The sequence below is a fragment of the Prionailurus bengalensis genome, chromosome B1 (genome assembly GCF_016509475.1).
Source record: "Prionailurus bengalensis isolate Pbe53 chromosome B1, Fcat_Pben_1.1_paternal_pri, whole genome shotgun sequence".
NCBI classification, from domain to species: Eukaryota; Metazoa; Chordata; class Mammalia; order Carnivora; family Felidae; genus Prionailurus; species Prionailurus bengalensis.
Window position 1 is genome coordinate 93,521,721 of NC_057344.1, and position 15,164 is coordinate 93,536,884.

Here is a 15,164-nt window from a genome sequence, read left to right on the forward strand (position 1 = left end):
TCTCTGTCCCTCCCCCACTCAATCTCTGTCTCTCTGTCTCTCAAAAATAATAAACATTGAAAAAATAAAAGATGAAAAATATAGTAATTATAATTTATCTTTTAGAAATAAAAAGAAACACCAAATTCAAAGATTTAATCTGCTCAGTTATTAAGGATACCATGGTGAAAACAATAGTGGTCCGTAGATATTATAACTTTTTAAGGAAAAAATCAGATTGCAACCTATTTATATACATAACCATTTAGAGAAAATATTGCCTAGTTTTTTGTTTTCATTTTCAATTTTTTTTCCTTCCCCACATGGTTTACTTTGGAAAAATGAACAACATATAATATTAACAAAGCAAGTAAAGATGAAATATTGTAGTCCATATGCAGGAAATACTCACTGTAGTCAAAAGAGATTTTCTATTTAAAGATTATAGGATTGCGTTTAGAAACAGAGCAATTTAGTGTAATATATTCTATGAATACGTAATTTTCACCAGGTCAGCCCCTTCTTTTTTTATTCTCTCCACAATGCCCAGATGAGCTCTTTGCTTTCTATTTTGCATCAAAGACAAATTACTTCCTTGCTGTACTCAGAAATAGAAGAATATAATGAAACTCAATGTCATTTAGCAAGGCATCAGATTACAAAGATGGTCACTACAACTAGCTTTAAAAAACTTTTAGAGCAGATACATAGCACCTGTTTTGTTCCTTTCTTGACTTGAGGTGGTAGGGGAGGTGATAAAATTACAAGAAAGTGACAACCAGATAATTTTTACAAACATCTAGGAAACTAATTCTCAAACTTTTAAAATATGCTTCCCAATCATATAGGACAAAAATCTACTAACCATATAAAGGGATAGAAATATTTGATTTTCATAAATTTGCTTGTAAAATTACACACTGGAAGTCCCTGAGGTTTTAAGTTTAGAAATTTAGTCAAGTTTCTCTCTTGTAATATAACATTGCGGGACCCCTCTATAATGATTTATTCTAAAAATAGATGGGAGTCCCAAAGACTTTCTGAGAGAATGAGGACTTCTTTAAACTTACCTTGTGTTCTCCATGATCTTCAATTGCTGTTATTATTGCTTTTTTTTTCCTTCAATATTGTTTTAGATTTATTGTTATTATCTTCTTGTCAGGTTTTCTGCAAGTAGATAAGTCAATCTGTTAATTATTTTGGCCTCTAGTTTCCTAGACATTTATACATGAAAGTGTGGTCTTTTGACATAAAGCCATATTTTGGTGTTCAATAGTTATAACACACACTCCAGCCTAACTTTTTACCAGGCCAGCTTATTAGTTTTGTGTTGCTTGTCATTATGTGCCACAATTCCTTAAATACATTGCCTATTAATTGGATATTCCATGATTTTGTGCAGCTTTCTCTCTGATAGCTCTGACTCATGCTTTGATAAAGAGAGGTAGATATTCATTTTCCATTTGTCAAGCGATTCTTTCCAATTAACTTTGAAAGTAGAATAATTTCCATTATTTGGAATATTTCATCTATTTTGTTCATTCTCCCATATTCAAAATAATGATTTTGTATATGATCATTAGTCATTTCACTCATTTGACTTTTTGTGCAGACTGTTGGGTAAGGATGAGACTCATAGTTTGCTCTTTTCATACCTCTCACTATTCTTATCAATGAACTTTTTTTTTTTTGGCACATCCTTCTCTTCTTTCCCTCTGAAGCCTTATCTATATATTTTCTTTGTAAATATATGATTATATACATATATACATATATATATACATATGTGTATATATATGTATATACATATAATATATATGCATATAATCATGCCATATTTCATGACTTAAGGTTTCTTGCAGTAAATCAATTTTACTCAATAAATAAAATTATCTTATAATAACACTAAGATTAATAATATATACAATGTATTGAATGAGTTTATGAATGATTCTTGATTCTTTGAATCGAACACTGTGATAACTTTATTACACATATTGACCAATTAAATCTTTATAATACAGAAAAAAAAATCAATGATGAAACTTTAAAATTGACAAGCTGGAGAGAAATGCTTTCATTGAAGCACATGGACAAGTTCATTTTATTTATTAACATTTGTATAGAATCTGTCATGTGTCAGACACTATTTGTTTTATCAACTATCGCAAATATTAACTCATTTATTCCACGTGACAATTACAAGAAGTAAGCCATTATTATTACCGTACATTTTTTACCGATAAGGAAAATGCAGCACTGAAAAGTCAAATACGTTGTCCAAGATCTCCTAACTAATATGTGGGAAAGCATGGATTCAAATCTGGACAGGCTTGCTACTGAGTACACAATCTCACTCACAGTGCTGTGAGGGCTCTCTTGCCTTAGTCCTGATAGAGGATATACTAACATAAATGGCATTGATTGGTATGTTTCAAAACAAATAATGGCACCCATAGACACCCAGAAAACATATTTGGACGCTATCATTTTACAAAGATCTAAAGGACTAGGAAGTCAAAGACATATTTATATTTACATTTCCTTTTATAAATACTGTGAGTTCCCAAAAGAGAAGAGTCTGTGTTAGATGGTGCAAATTAAATTACTGGGCCATCACTTAAGAAATCGGAATGAGAAAGCCTAAGCAAGGGTTCAAACACATTGTATGGAAAACAAAGAAACTGAATTTGCCCTGGAATCAGCTGGCCTCCTCATCTGGCTCTAAACCAGTGAGAACTCGATCAGATAAATCTATGGACTCAAATATTACATGCAAAGAAAAGCAACAGCTGAGGGACTATTCATAGAAAATAATAAAAGGCAAGTGGCTCAAATTGAAGTCCCACAGCTTGGTTGGTAAGTGTCATTCACATGGAGCTTTCTCCTCCTGGGATCCCACAAAGAGAACCTCTGTCTACTTGAAAGTTTTTCCTATTAGACAGTTATTTCTGCATTTCTTATCTGGACTGCCTTACTCTCTCTATAAAGCTTTGTTGAATATTGCCTTATATTTTTCTAATTGTTTTTGTTTACTCCTAACCCCTCCTTACTTAGACTTCAAGACCCATTTTGAATCCCAAATCAAATCCTCCCCTACTATCACAGTCTAATTTATATATATTTTTTTCCTGTCTGCACTCCTTACGTAAGTAATACATTATAATTTAACTGCATAAAACATGGTGTATTTTCATACTGATAACTTGCTTAGAATAACTGCTTAAGTACTTTAATTTTACCAGGTCCTTTGTCTTAAGCTACCTGCATCCTTGGATACATCCTAAGTGTATTACCCACAATAAGATTTCAAAAAATATATATTTTTTATCCGATAGTGTGACTAGACATGCTGAAGATACTCTAAAAGGTATGATAAAGTCTACTTTTAAGTGCTTGGACAACATGATTTATTAAAGCAAAACACTATTTTGTCAATAAATTCTCAAAATGTAGGTACTGTTTTGTAGGCAGAATAATAGCCCCCAAAGATGGTCCCTTCTTAATCCTCAGAATTTATCAATATATCTTACATGTCTATGATTCTGACACCAATTCCAATGTGTGGGTTTTTCTCTCACACCAAGTAATTCTCTGATACCAGCTAGGGACATCCTGCAATTCAATTCAATTCTGACACCATCCATCTGAAGATAGTGTCAGATCCCACAGGTTAAGGGCCCAGTCCTACAAAACTGCTCTCCTCTCCACTTCAGATGCTAACCTCTAGCTCAAGCTCTTATCTATGGGCTGTAGATCAGAAGTTCCACTGGCCCCATTCTTGGGTTGAATTAATTTCCCATAGCAGCTTACTAGAACTCAGAGAAATATTTTACTTGCCATATTATCAGTTTATTATAAAAGAACCTTCATTGGAGAGGTATGATTGATTAAATCACTGGCTGCTGGTGATTCTCCAGCCCCTCACTTCTCCCTGGAGGTCCTGGGATGAACTGAAAGTTTCAACCCTCTGATGACATTGTTGGGTTCCTGGCAACCGGCCCCCATCCTTAGGTAACCTAGGGCCTTTCCAAAAGTCACCTCATTAATATAACAGAAAGTAATTTTCCCCCCATCTTCTTCACTAAAGAACTTCCAAGAGTTTTAGGAGCTTTTTGAAGAAGGAAGGAGAGAAGATAGCCAAGGAATATGGATGGCCACTAGAATTTGGAAAAGGCTGGGGGATGTATTTTTCCTGGGGCCTCCAAAAGAAACACAATCCAGCTTATATTTTCATTTTAACCCATTTAGAACCTTATCAGACTTCTGACCTTCAAGAATCGAGAAATAATAACATGTCTTGGGTTAAGTCACTAAATTTATTGTGATTGTTAGGGCAGCAATAAAAATATAATACAGCCATAATGATGATAAAAATGTTTGCCACATCAAAGAATGTAAATACTGTGTGATTACATTTATATATGTGTTATTTTTTAAATATGATATCATTATTTCAGTCCTTTTATGATACTTACCTAATGCAAAGTCTCAGAACATTTTATCATCTGTATTTGGCATAGAGTAAACTGGGAGGTGGGTGTGAGATTGGGAAACATATCTTCCAGATTTTGCTTAAGGAGCGGTAAATTGCATGGCAAGTAATTCTGTGAATTTTCATGAGCATGTTTATGAATGGGCATCTATCTATCTATCCTCTATCCTCTATCTACCTATCTCTTTATCTATCATCTATCTATACATACATTTCTATTGACACTATTACAATTTGGAGGATTTGAATCTATTCCTGTTTTAACTGAAACAAACAAGTTTTGTTGTTTTGTCTAAATGGTGAAACTTTCTAGTTTGGATACTTTTTTTTTGTTACTATTTATGCCATTTCCTACATGTTCAGGTAACCAAAACTATCTATTCCATTTACTTAATGTCTTCTCTGTCTTCAGAGATTTCGCTTTTCTGAAATAGGTCACTGTAAAATAAGTTTTTATTTTCTCTGTCAGTACTGCAGTCAAATATAACTAAACTCTAGTGTGTACAAAACTGACTGCATTCTTGCTAATAATCATGTCATATGATGTATCTATTAGAAATGCTGACTCTGACCAAGTAAAAGTGACTAGCTCTTTTTTACCCATGTTGTTTCTGGTTTTAATCTTCATTGTATGTCTCCTCTTTTGAAAGTCCTACCCTTCCCTCACCCCTTGTCCTATCCATCTTCTATGTATCCTCTATGTATTATCTATCTATCATCTATCTAATTATCTAATTTAAATGACTTTATTCTCATTTAAAACTATATAAGAATTATTCTAGAGAGAAAATAATGGATATAAAATAAATTATTTTTTTTTCAACGTTTTTTTTTATTTATTTTTGGGACAGAGAGAGACAGAGCATGAATGGGGGAGGGGCAGAGAGAGAGGGAGACACAGAATCGGAAACAGGCTGCAGGCTCCCAGCCATCAGCCCAGAGCCTGACGCAGGGCTCGAACTCACGGACCGCGAGATGGTGACCTGGCTGAAGTCGGACGCTTAACCGACTGCGCCACCCAGGCGCCCCAATTATTTTTAATCTAAAAATCTTTGGAACTATCTTTGACTTTTCTATTTAGTTTTACCTCTTCAAGCAACAAAAATAAACTTGACATTATTTCTTTGTACTATTTTAAGCAATACACTAATATTTAAGTGTATTCATAGATACAAAATAAAATCAAATGAAAGCCAAAAATAAATATTCAAAAATATTCTCTAACATTTTTTAAATAATGAAATTTTACCATTTAGTTTTAGTTTATGTATAAAATGAAAACACAAATGTGAGCCACTAAATTCATTCCTAAAAAAAAAAAAAAGTATTTGTTTAGAGAGTATCCATTAGTGATTAGAAACATGGACACTAGTTTCCATCTACTAGCCTAAAATCTTGGTCCTGATCTTAAATTGCTCTTTGGCCTAGTAGAAGTTTCTATGTATTCTCTCCGTATCTTGGTCCCTCATTAAATTACTGGAAGAATTAAGTGAGTAAATATATTAAGTCTTCAGTATAAACACACAATAAACACAAACCATCATAAGAGATTCTGTCATAGAAGACCAAAATAATATGAAATAGCAGTTGAAACAGATATTGGACGTACATAGTGACAAACTGATAAATGAATAAATAAGAAGAATTTGAAAGTCATGTTTTCTGCACTAGAGTGGCATCTGAAACATACGACGTGGCATAATACATTAATCTGCCTTAGTATCAAAATAAGTATTACTTTGCCATTTACTATCAATAAAGAACCACCACAAATTCCCTAGAAGGGTGAAAATTCAAAACTCATCCAGATAAAAACTGTTTTTATATTGATACTATCTCTGGGGATATGTTTGGGATTGAACTTCTTGTTTTTGAGCACTGTGACATTATTGTTCATTGGAATGAACATGAGAAATTGCTCATCAATGACACATAAAATTTTTTGAAAGATTGGAATTTAAAATCCATCCCTGGAGCTCGTCTTTATATTGAAGCAATTTCATAGCCAGGGTTTGAATTTCAGTCCTTACGGACTTTAAATGAGAATTGTTTTCACATTGCTTACAGAATAAACTAGGAGGACTAAATATATGTCTGTGCTGATATAGAGACTCTGTGTGAAATTCAGATTATTCAAAGGAAATACAAATAAGTATATTATGTACATACTCTCATATTTTCCTGATAAACTTTATTTTTATTTTAATGTTCGTTTGTGATAAGAATTAATAATAGAATTAAAGATAAATATTCACGTTGTATGAAATCTTAGATTTAAAAAATGTTACATATCTAGTTTCTTATATACTCCATTCTCCAATCTTATTTCTGTTTCCAATTCGTCAATTTTAAAAAACTATATAAAATATCCAAGGGAGATACATTAAATCTAAGATGACATTTCACATTAATATTGTACTATTTATTATAGATTATATTGAAATTGAGCATAACAGTGAAAAATGTAACTCTAATCTTTCTGCAGACATGAGAATGATGTTAGGGCAACACTTATGTGTTCCCTTTTAAAAATTTTAAGTGTCCTATTTGACGATGCATAATACATTTGCATAGTAGTGTAACATTTATTCATATCCTACATGGATATATTTTCTAAGATCACTATCTTTAACCCTAAATTGGTAAGACTGAAAAAAAATCTCAAAACACAGACTAGAAATAGCTATCAATATGTTTATTTGTTTTATTATATAGCTAGAAGTTTTATATTAGACAATACATGTTCAATATATATTTAAGAAAAAAGATTGAAGCATTAATACCCCAGGCCATTGAAATGGACTTGAGGAGGTTAATAAACATTAACTCAATAAATATTTTTAAACACACGACAGACACACTTATTGTCATGGTTATTATAAATGGAGCTAACAGTCAAATAGATAATGCCATTTCTCAATATATTTTATAACGAATATAAATAGAATGGAAAGGATATAAGCACTATTCATGGAAGCACTTTTCAGGAAGAGATAAAGAGCCGCACAACCGCTAAAAAAGGAACAACAGAACATCATATCATGGGGTCTGTTAAGACTGAGACAGGAAGGGAGAGGAAGAAAGTTCAGAACGGATAATGTAGATCAGTTTGCTTAGCATCAGAAAGACATGTTACATTTACACTCAAAGTACATGGTCTTTTGTACTCAAGTTACACGAGAAAGACATGAGAAGAAGGTTTGAAGCAAGTATATTACTTTAATTTACAATTTAGGAACATGTTCGTAACTAATCTGAATGCATAGTCTAGTAGGAGTTTCTGGACTGAAGGAGGCTAGTTAAAAGGCTATTGAAACATCCGGAGGAGAAAGAAAGTAAATCAGGAAAAATAAAATTTACATCTGTTGAATTAGAACCCAACTCATAGTCTATTTGAGAAAATATAACCCTGGTAAAAGTAGAGTTAAGAATTGAGACACCAACCTCCAGTATCCAACCCCAAAACACATTTTTTTTTCTGCTATGCTGAAAAATATCTGTCTTTTGTCTTGTTTCCCATTCTGATTTTCCTTCCTCTGAATGACCATTAAAGATGAATACATGGGCTTCTAGGAGAAACTGCTTCAAAATTCTAGAAAAGTTTTTGGAAGATTAGATCAATAGTGAATCTCAAGTGTAGTGTATCAGAATTCTCTCATGACAGAAAAGTAAAAAGGTCAACATGTTAATGTCTGTGAAGTCATTTCATATTTGTAAAATATCCAGCTCTGACTCTATCAAGTGTTCGTGATTTACTTCCACTTCTAGTTTAGTCCAAAGAATGTTCAGGGTAGTACGGGGTACAATAAATAAAATGGCACAATGCCTAAATTCCAATATTGACTCCACCATTTGACAACTGTGTTCTACAGGGAAGTCACTTGGGCAGTTCAAGCCCTCTCAGACTCCACTTCCTTACTTATCTTTTTCAGAGAGTTATTTTGATGATTAAGTCAGTAATAATTACTTACAAAGAGTATCACACACAAGAATGACAGTAAGTATTACACACAAGTATGTATCACACACAAGTGACTTACTTACAAGTGAGATACTTACAAGTGACAGTAAGTATCACACACAAGAATGACAGTAAGCAATATTACTATTTATAGGTTTTCTATCACTTATACTCTTCTCTTGCCATGTAATTGAAGGCATTCACAGCCTCTGGGAATTAAAATGCAGACATTTTTGGGGAGTCATTACAGAAAATTCCTCCTATCAATGTAGTGTTTTCATGATTCTGATAAAATAATCTCTCTTATGATAGTTAAGTCATTTAAAAATCACTTCAGTTCTACCTTTCCTTTTGTTTTTTGAAAGAATGTGACAATATCCTCGTGGAAAACAATGCATGCTATGAACTGTTATATACAAAATACAGTTAACACTAAGAGTTAGTGGCAAAAAACTAAAACTTTAACTTAAAGACGGGTCTTCCTGATGCATGGTCATGATGCTACAATTAATGGAATTTATTTATTTTTCTTGTAATGTAAATATAAACTGTCTTTTAATATTATCTTTTATTTGAAAATTGTGAAATGCAATTAAAAATGCAATTAGTATTTGACCAAAGATAACTAAAATAAAAAGGAAGAACGATAGGTTGGTTTCCCAGGGAACACATGAGAAATCTGCTTTGATCGCAGTTCAAATCTCTATTTAGGGTTTCTTACTCAGGATTATCATTTTGCCACCTTTAAAAAAGAAATGCTTACTCTATTTTTGATGAATATTGAATTATGTTCAACAACTGTTCATGTTTTGATCTTCTCAAACTGGTGAATACAGATCTTAATTAGTAGTCAATGGTTTGATGAGTGGACGTAGGCAGAAGAAAAAAGCAAAAAAAGTTAATTTTCCTGCAATGTTAATTTTAGACAAAATGTTTGGAAAGTCTCAATTTTATGTTAAAACATAAAAGAGCTATTTCATGAAATATGCAATATTTATATGTTTTTATGATAAAGGGTGTTCTAGTAAATGTATGCTTGTACTATGGCCAATTTATGTTATAATTTTGAAAACTATGTATGGGCATTTGTTTATTCTTCCCTACTGATAGTGTATTTTTTTTTTTAACGTTTATTTATTTTTGAGACAGAGAGAGACAGAGCATGAACGGGGGAGGGGCAGAGAGAGAGGGAGACACAGAATCGGAAACAGGCTCCAGGCTCTGAGCCATCAGCCCAGAGCCTGATGCGGGGCTCGAACTCACGGACCGCAAGATCGTGACCTGGCTGAAGTCGGACGCTTAACCGACTGCGCCACCCAGGCGCCCCCTGATAGTGTATTTTGACAAGAAAAGGTCAAAATCAAAACCAAAAGTCAATTAATTAAAAAAATATAGAATGCAAAATATGAAAATAAATTATTTACAAGATATCAGAAATGGCTAAATCAGGGGCGCCTGGGTGGCTTAGTTGATAAAGGTCCGACTTCGCCTCAGGTCATGATCTAGAGTTTCAGGTTCGTGAGTTTGAGCCCCGCATCTGGCTCTGTGCTGACAGCATGGAGCCTGAAGCCTGCTTCAGATTCTGTGTCTCCTTCTCTCTGCCCCTCCCCCAGTCACACTCTATCTCTCTCTCTCTCAAAAAGAAACATTAAGAAGTTTAAAAAAATGATTAAATCAAAAAGGATGAAAAGGGCTCGGATTCTGGAGAGAGAACATAAGAATGGTGAGCTAATTATCTGCAACCTCAGGGTCCCTGTTGGCTATTTCAAGTCTGTGTGTTCATAGGGGCTAAGATTTTAGGTTTTGAATAAACAGAGACCTACTCCTATACAAACGGAAAAAAAAGAAAAAGGCATTTTTGAAGTCATGGAGCATTTTGAAGTCATGGAGCATTCCTTGTCACAACACTTTTTAATTCTGTGCAGTATGGAGATCTAAAATCTAATGTGAGTGGAATTTTGGCAGTCTTGCAGCACTGCAGGGACAGAGATTAGAATCCACAGCTCCCAAACGGAAGGGCCCAAGTGAATGCACTGGGATCTCAGCGGGAAGACTGAGATCAACTCAAACTTCACTCACTTTTGTCGCTAATTAGCTGAAAGTAATGGCCTTCAAATGACTCTTGTTAGGTAATGAAATAAAGAATAATTTCTGGAGAAAGATCATTTCACCTAGGACCTATATATTTATAAAAACAAACTGACATAAAATAAAAAAAAAATTCTCAACATGCTAACAGGGCCGTAAGGCCAGAAGTTAAGAAGAATTCGAAAGAAAGAAAGAAGAAAGAAAGAAAGCAAAAGAAAGAAAGAAAGGAAGAAAGAAGAAAGAAGAAAGAAAGAAAACTAAAATTAAAACTAAACTCACATATGATCCACTTATGTAATTTGGCGCCAAATATTTTAAATTAAAAAATTATTTTTTAATGTGTCTTTTTGAGAGAGAGAGAGACAGGGAGAGAGAGACAGAGACAGAGACAGAGAGTGAGCGAGTGAGGGGCGGAGAGAGAGGGAAACAGATTCTGAAGCAGGCTCCAGGCTTCAAGATGTTAGCACAGAGCCGGATGTGGTGCTCAAACTCACCAGCCATGTGATCATGACCTGAGCCAAAGTCTGATGCCCAACTGACTGAGCCATGCAGGTACCCCTAGCACCAAAGATTTTAAAATACAGTGGCATGGTAAAGAAAATAGAAGAGGCATTATTTAGAAAACTAGTTAAAAGTATGGAGAAAATTGAATATAGGAATGTATGAAAAATATCAAATGGAAATTCTAGACTTGCAAAATACGTATTTGAAAATCAAAATTCATAGATGATAGTTAGCAGAAGGTGAGAAAATAAAAACAGACTTTTTGAAACTGATGAGAGACACAAGGAAAATATATACACTGAAAGAGACAGAAAAAAGTATTAATTTAAATAATGAATATGATATGTAGGAAATAGTAAAAGTTAAATGAAGAGGGAATGATATCCTCAATGTATCAGGAGAAATGGTAATGTTTTGAGAAAAGATACTGGAAATTATTACTTTGAGGAAAGGTAAATATTAATAATTTTAATATATAATTTTATAAATATTCTTAAAATTGCCTTGCTATAATTGTAATTTATACGAATTCACAAACAGATGACTATCATGATATATAGCCTCTTTTGATAAAATTAAAAGAGGTCCCTGCATTTTATGTGCCAAATGTCATAATAATTTGGTTTTAAATCTGTTAAAAGGACTCACAAGAATTCTGATACATATTTGTGAGTAATGTATACAAATTCAGACTGATACACCTTTATTGTAGTTGAGATTCCAACTGACCATAAGTAGCATTACTGTTGGATGGTATGATTTTTCCAAAATAGTGAGTAATTCTCAGTAAATATATTAAAAAAATTTTTTTTTGATAAGTGCAATGTTGGAAATGTCAATGAACATTAAAATTATTCAAAATATATTATATTTGGATCTGGGAACAAAGTTAAATTTTAGGGTCAGAAAATTTGCTCAAGACCCAGGACAAGTCTTCTTTATGTGAAATTGTCTCAAACCCAGGGCATCTAGTATTTCAAGGATAAACATCCACCAGAATAAATATCAGTTGGGCCCCTTCAATCACTAGACAACAAAATACAAACTCACAGATTTCCCCAAATGTTCCACAAAACATGGGAACTCCCTATCTCCCCACACACATATGAAAATCACTGTCTATAGGGACATTTTAGGTAAATTTTCAAGAGACTGAAGTATTGTAATTTTCCAATCATTATCTTATAATCTTCTCTTTTCAAGCTCATATTCGATATTTAGAATTTTTTTAGGTATATTGAAAATAGGACCTCACTCAAAACAATTACTAATCATCACCACCAACACTAAGATCTCTCCCCTTAGGCTACCAACATAACTACTGATTCCTTAATTCTGCTTTTTCCTAATTCCCCAATGGATCCCCAAATCAGTTCTCCATAAAACAAGAGGGAACTTCTTTTTTACAAATTACATTATGTCACTTTTCTGCTCTCCTCTTTTGAAAGTCTTTCCTTCCACTTAGAATACAATTATAAATTCTTCATTTGGCCTGGAAATGCTACAACACCTACACTCTGTCCACTTCTGCTAACCTTATATTCTACCATTCTTCTACTCATTATCCACAAGCACATGAGCCTTTAAATTCTCCATGCAAACATGAGGCTCAGGAATCGTGGGATCCTCCTCCCCTTTACAGATTCCTAAAATGTGCTTCCCTAAGTTATGCACATGAGTAGATCCCTTGTTTGATTCAAGTAGGTCAAATAACTCCTCTTATGTCTAAACCAGCACTCAATCCACTTAGCAGGCATAATTTTCCTTCACAGAACCTATTAATACCTGACATTATATTATGTGTTTATATATTCATCTGTTATATTTTGTATTCTCCTCTATATGTGTTTAAAGGCAGAAAACTGGTCTGATTGTAATATGCTATATCCCAGGTACCTAAAATGCTACCAAGAAATAATATGCATTTAATAAATGTTAAGTCCTGGAATAATCTAATGGTTTCCTTTCTCTAAATTTTAGGAAAAATAGTTTAATTCAATGAATAGTAAAGGTATAGGATATTTTCTTTGAAATGATTTTCAATCTTTCCATTAAGAGAAAAGTTCTTTCTTTCTCTTTTCTCACTTGACTACACAATATATCATTTTATGAGATCATAAAGTAATATATATTTTTGATCCCAAGAAGAATTTATCTGCCCTGAAACTGTTAGTCTGATAGCTATTGTTTTAATATTTGCTAAAGTAAATCTTCTAAGCCTCTTCTATTGGAATGATTTTTTTAATACTTTATTTGTATTCTTCTTTAAATGAGCAAAGGGAATAATCTAGCCACAAAAGACTTACAGTAACCCTGATGCCAATGGGAAATTGAATATTTTTAATAAAATATTGAGGTATGTTATTTTACATTTTGTGTTATGTGATCTGTTATATTAAAATGCTTGTCTGGGTATTAAGAAACAAGAACACCCTGAAAATATCCTTAGGGTCATCTACAGGTAATACAAAGTCAATAAAATTGCTTCACTAATGATTTTGAGTCTTCCCAAAGATTCTGGTACTGAGTTAAGTTTTAGCATAAGATGAAAGAATATGTCCAATAAAATTCAATCTATGAGAAATTCAATCTATGAAACAAAAGCCTCTGTTATCAGAAACTTGTAATTTTATAATCATGATTTCATCATTTCCCTTAGTAGAATTGTCACAGACCTATAATAATTTAATCTTTCAATCATTGAACTATCTTGCCTTTAAATAATATAATTCTGCTTTTCCACAGAGATACATTTACAAATAAAAGAACAAAATTTTTCAAAATCTTTTTTTTTTAAAGAGGGACAAATAATGTGGATAATAAGAGTCTGTCAATCCATAAACTTTGGGTAGAGAAGTCTTTAAGTCAATGCTCATTTGGCAATAAGAATATTTATTATTTTATTATTTGTATTACTGAAATCCTGTAAAGATATATTTGTACATGTACTTACATTTAAAAAAAAAACTGAAAAAGTAATCATCTTAATAATTTTAACATGTGTTACAGCATAAGGTTTATTTTCTTTTCTGATTTCTACATCGCTTCCCTGAAGATACTATCTTCCTTTATTGAAGTTGAATAATTTCATATACTTAAAACACCACAGGGAACAACAGGAGAGTGGTAATTTCAAATTTTCATAGTGTTTTTTAATTTGGTTTATGGCTTAGAATTAGCATGTCTGTGCTCAATGCCAAAAGATGTTTGCTCATTTGTTTGTTTGTATTTTGCCAGTGAGGACCTGAAATTTCAGAAATACATGCATAACATCTATTATAATTCTGTCAAAAGTAGGAGTCCAACTCTTACAACTAAACTACTATTTTCTCAAGAAATAAAGACCTTCAGTCGGTGCTCATACTTTATTCATGATGTGTGTGTTTGCATCATTATCTACTTTGAGTCATTTTCTTTTTGTTATGTGTCAAATAAAGTTGAAATTATGTACCAAGTCACATTTCAATGTGCAATTTCTTTTTTTTTTTCAACGTGTTTTTTTTTGTTTTTTGTTTTTTTTTTGGGACAGAGAGAGAGCATGAACAGGGGAGGGGCAGAGAGAGAGGGAGACACAGAATCGGAAACAGGCTCCAGGCTCTGAGCCATCAGCCCAGAGCCCGACGCGGGGCTCGAACCCACGGACCGAGAGATCGTGACCTGGCTGAAGTCGGACGCTTAACCGACTGCGCCACCCAGGCGCCCCTCAATGTGCAATTTCAATGCACAATAAAGTGAAAGATTCCTTTCAAGATACACTCATCAAATATAACTTAATAGGAAAGTATGTGTTGTGATTGTGAATATGCATTTATTAATTATACATTAATTATTTGTTAACATGACGCTCAGGGCCTGAAACAAGTATGAATTTATCTTTGAATTGAATTATTTAATATAAATAATAAATCTTTATATTATAATAAATGTTGCTCTAGTGTATGAATTAATTTAGTTGTTTAATGTCTGTAAATCCTTAAAAAGAGTTATCAGTGGGAAATATCCATAATTTTTGTTGAGTTTTTTATATATTAACTACATTTATTGTTGACTTCCTAGAAACCAACTCAACATCACAAATATAAAAGTTTAACAATTACTACACTCTAATGAATTTTGGGAAAGTAAAATTCAGTCAAT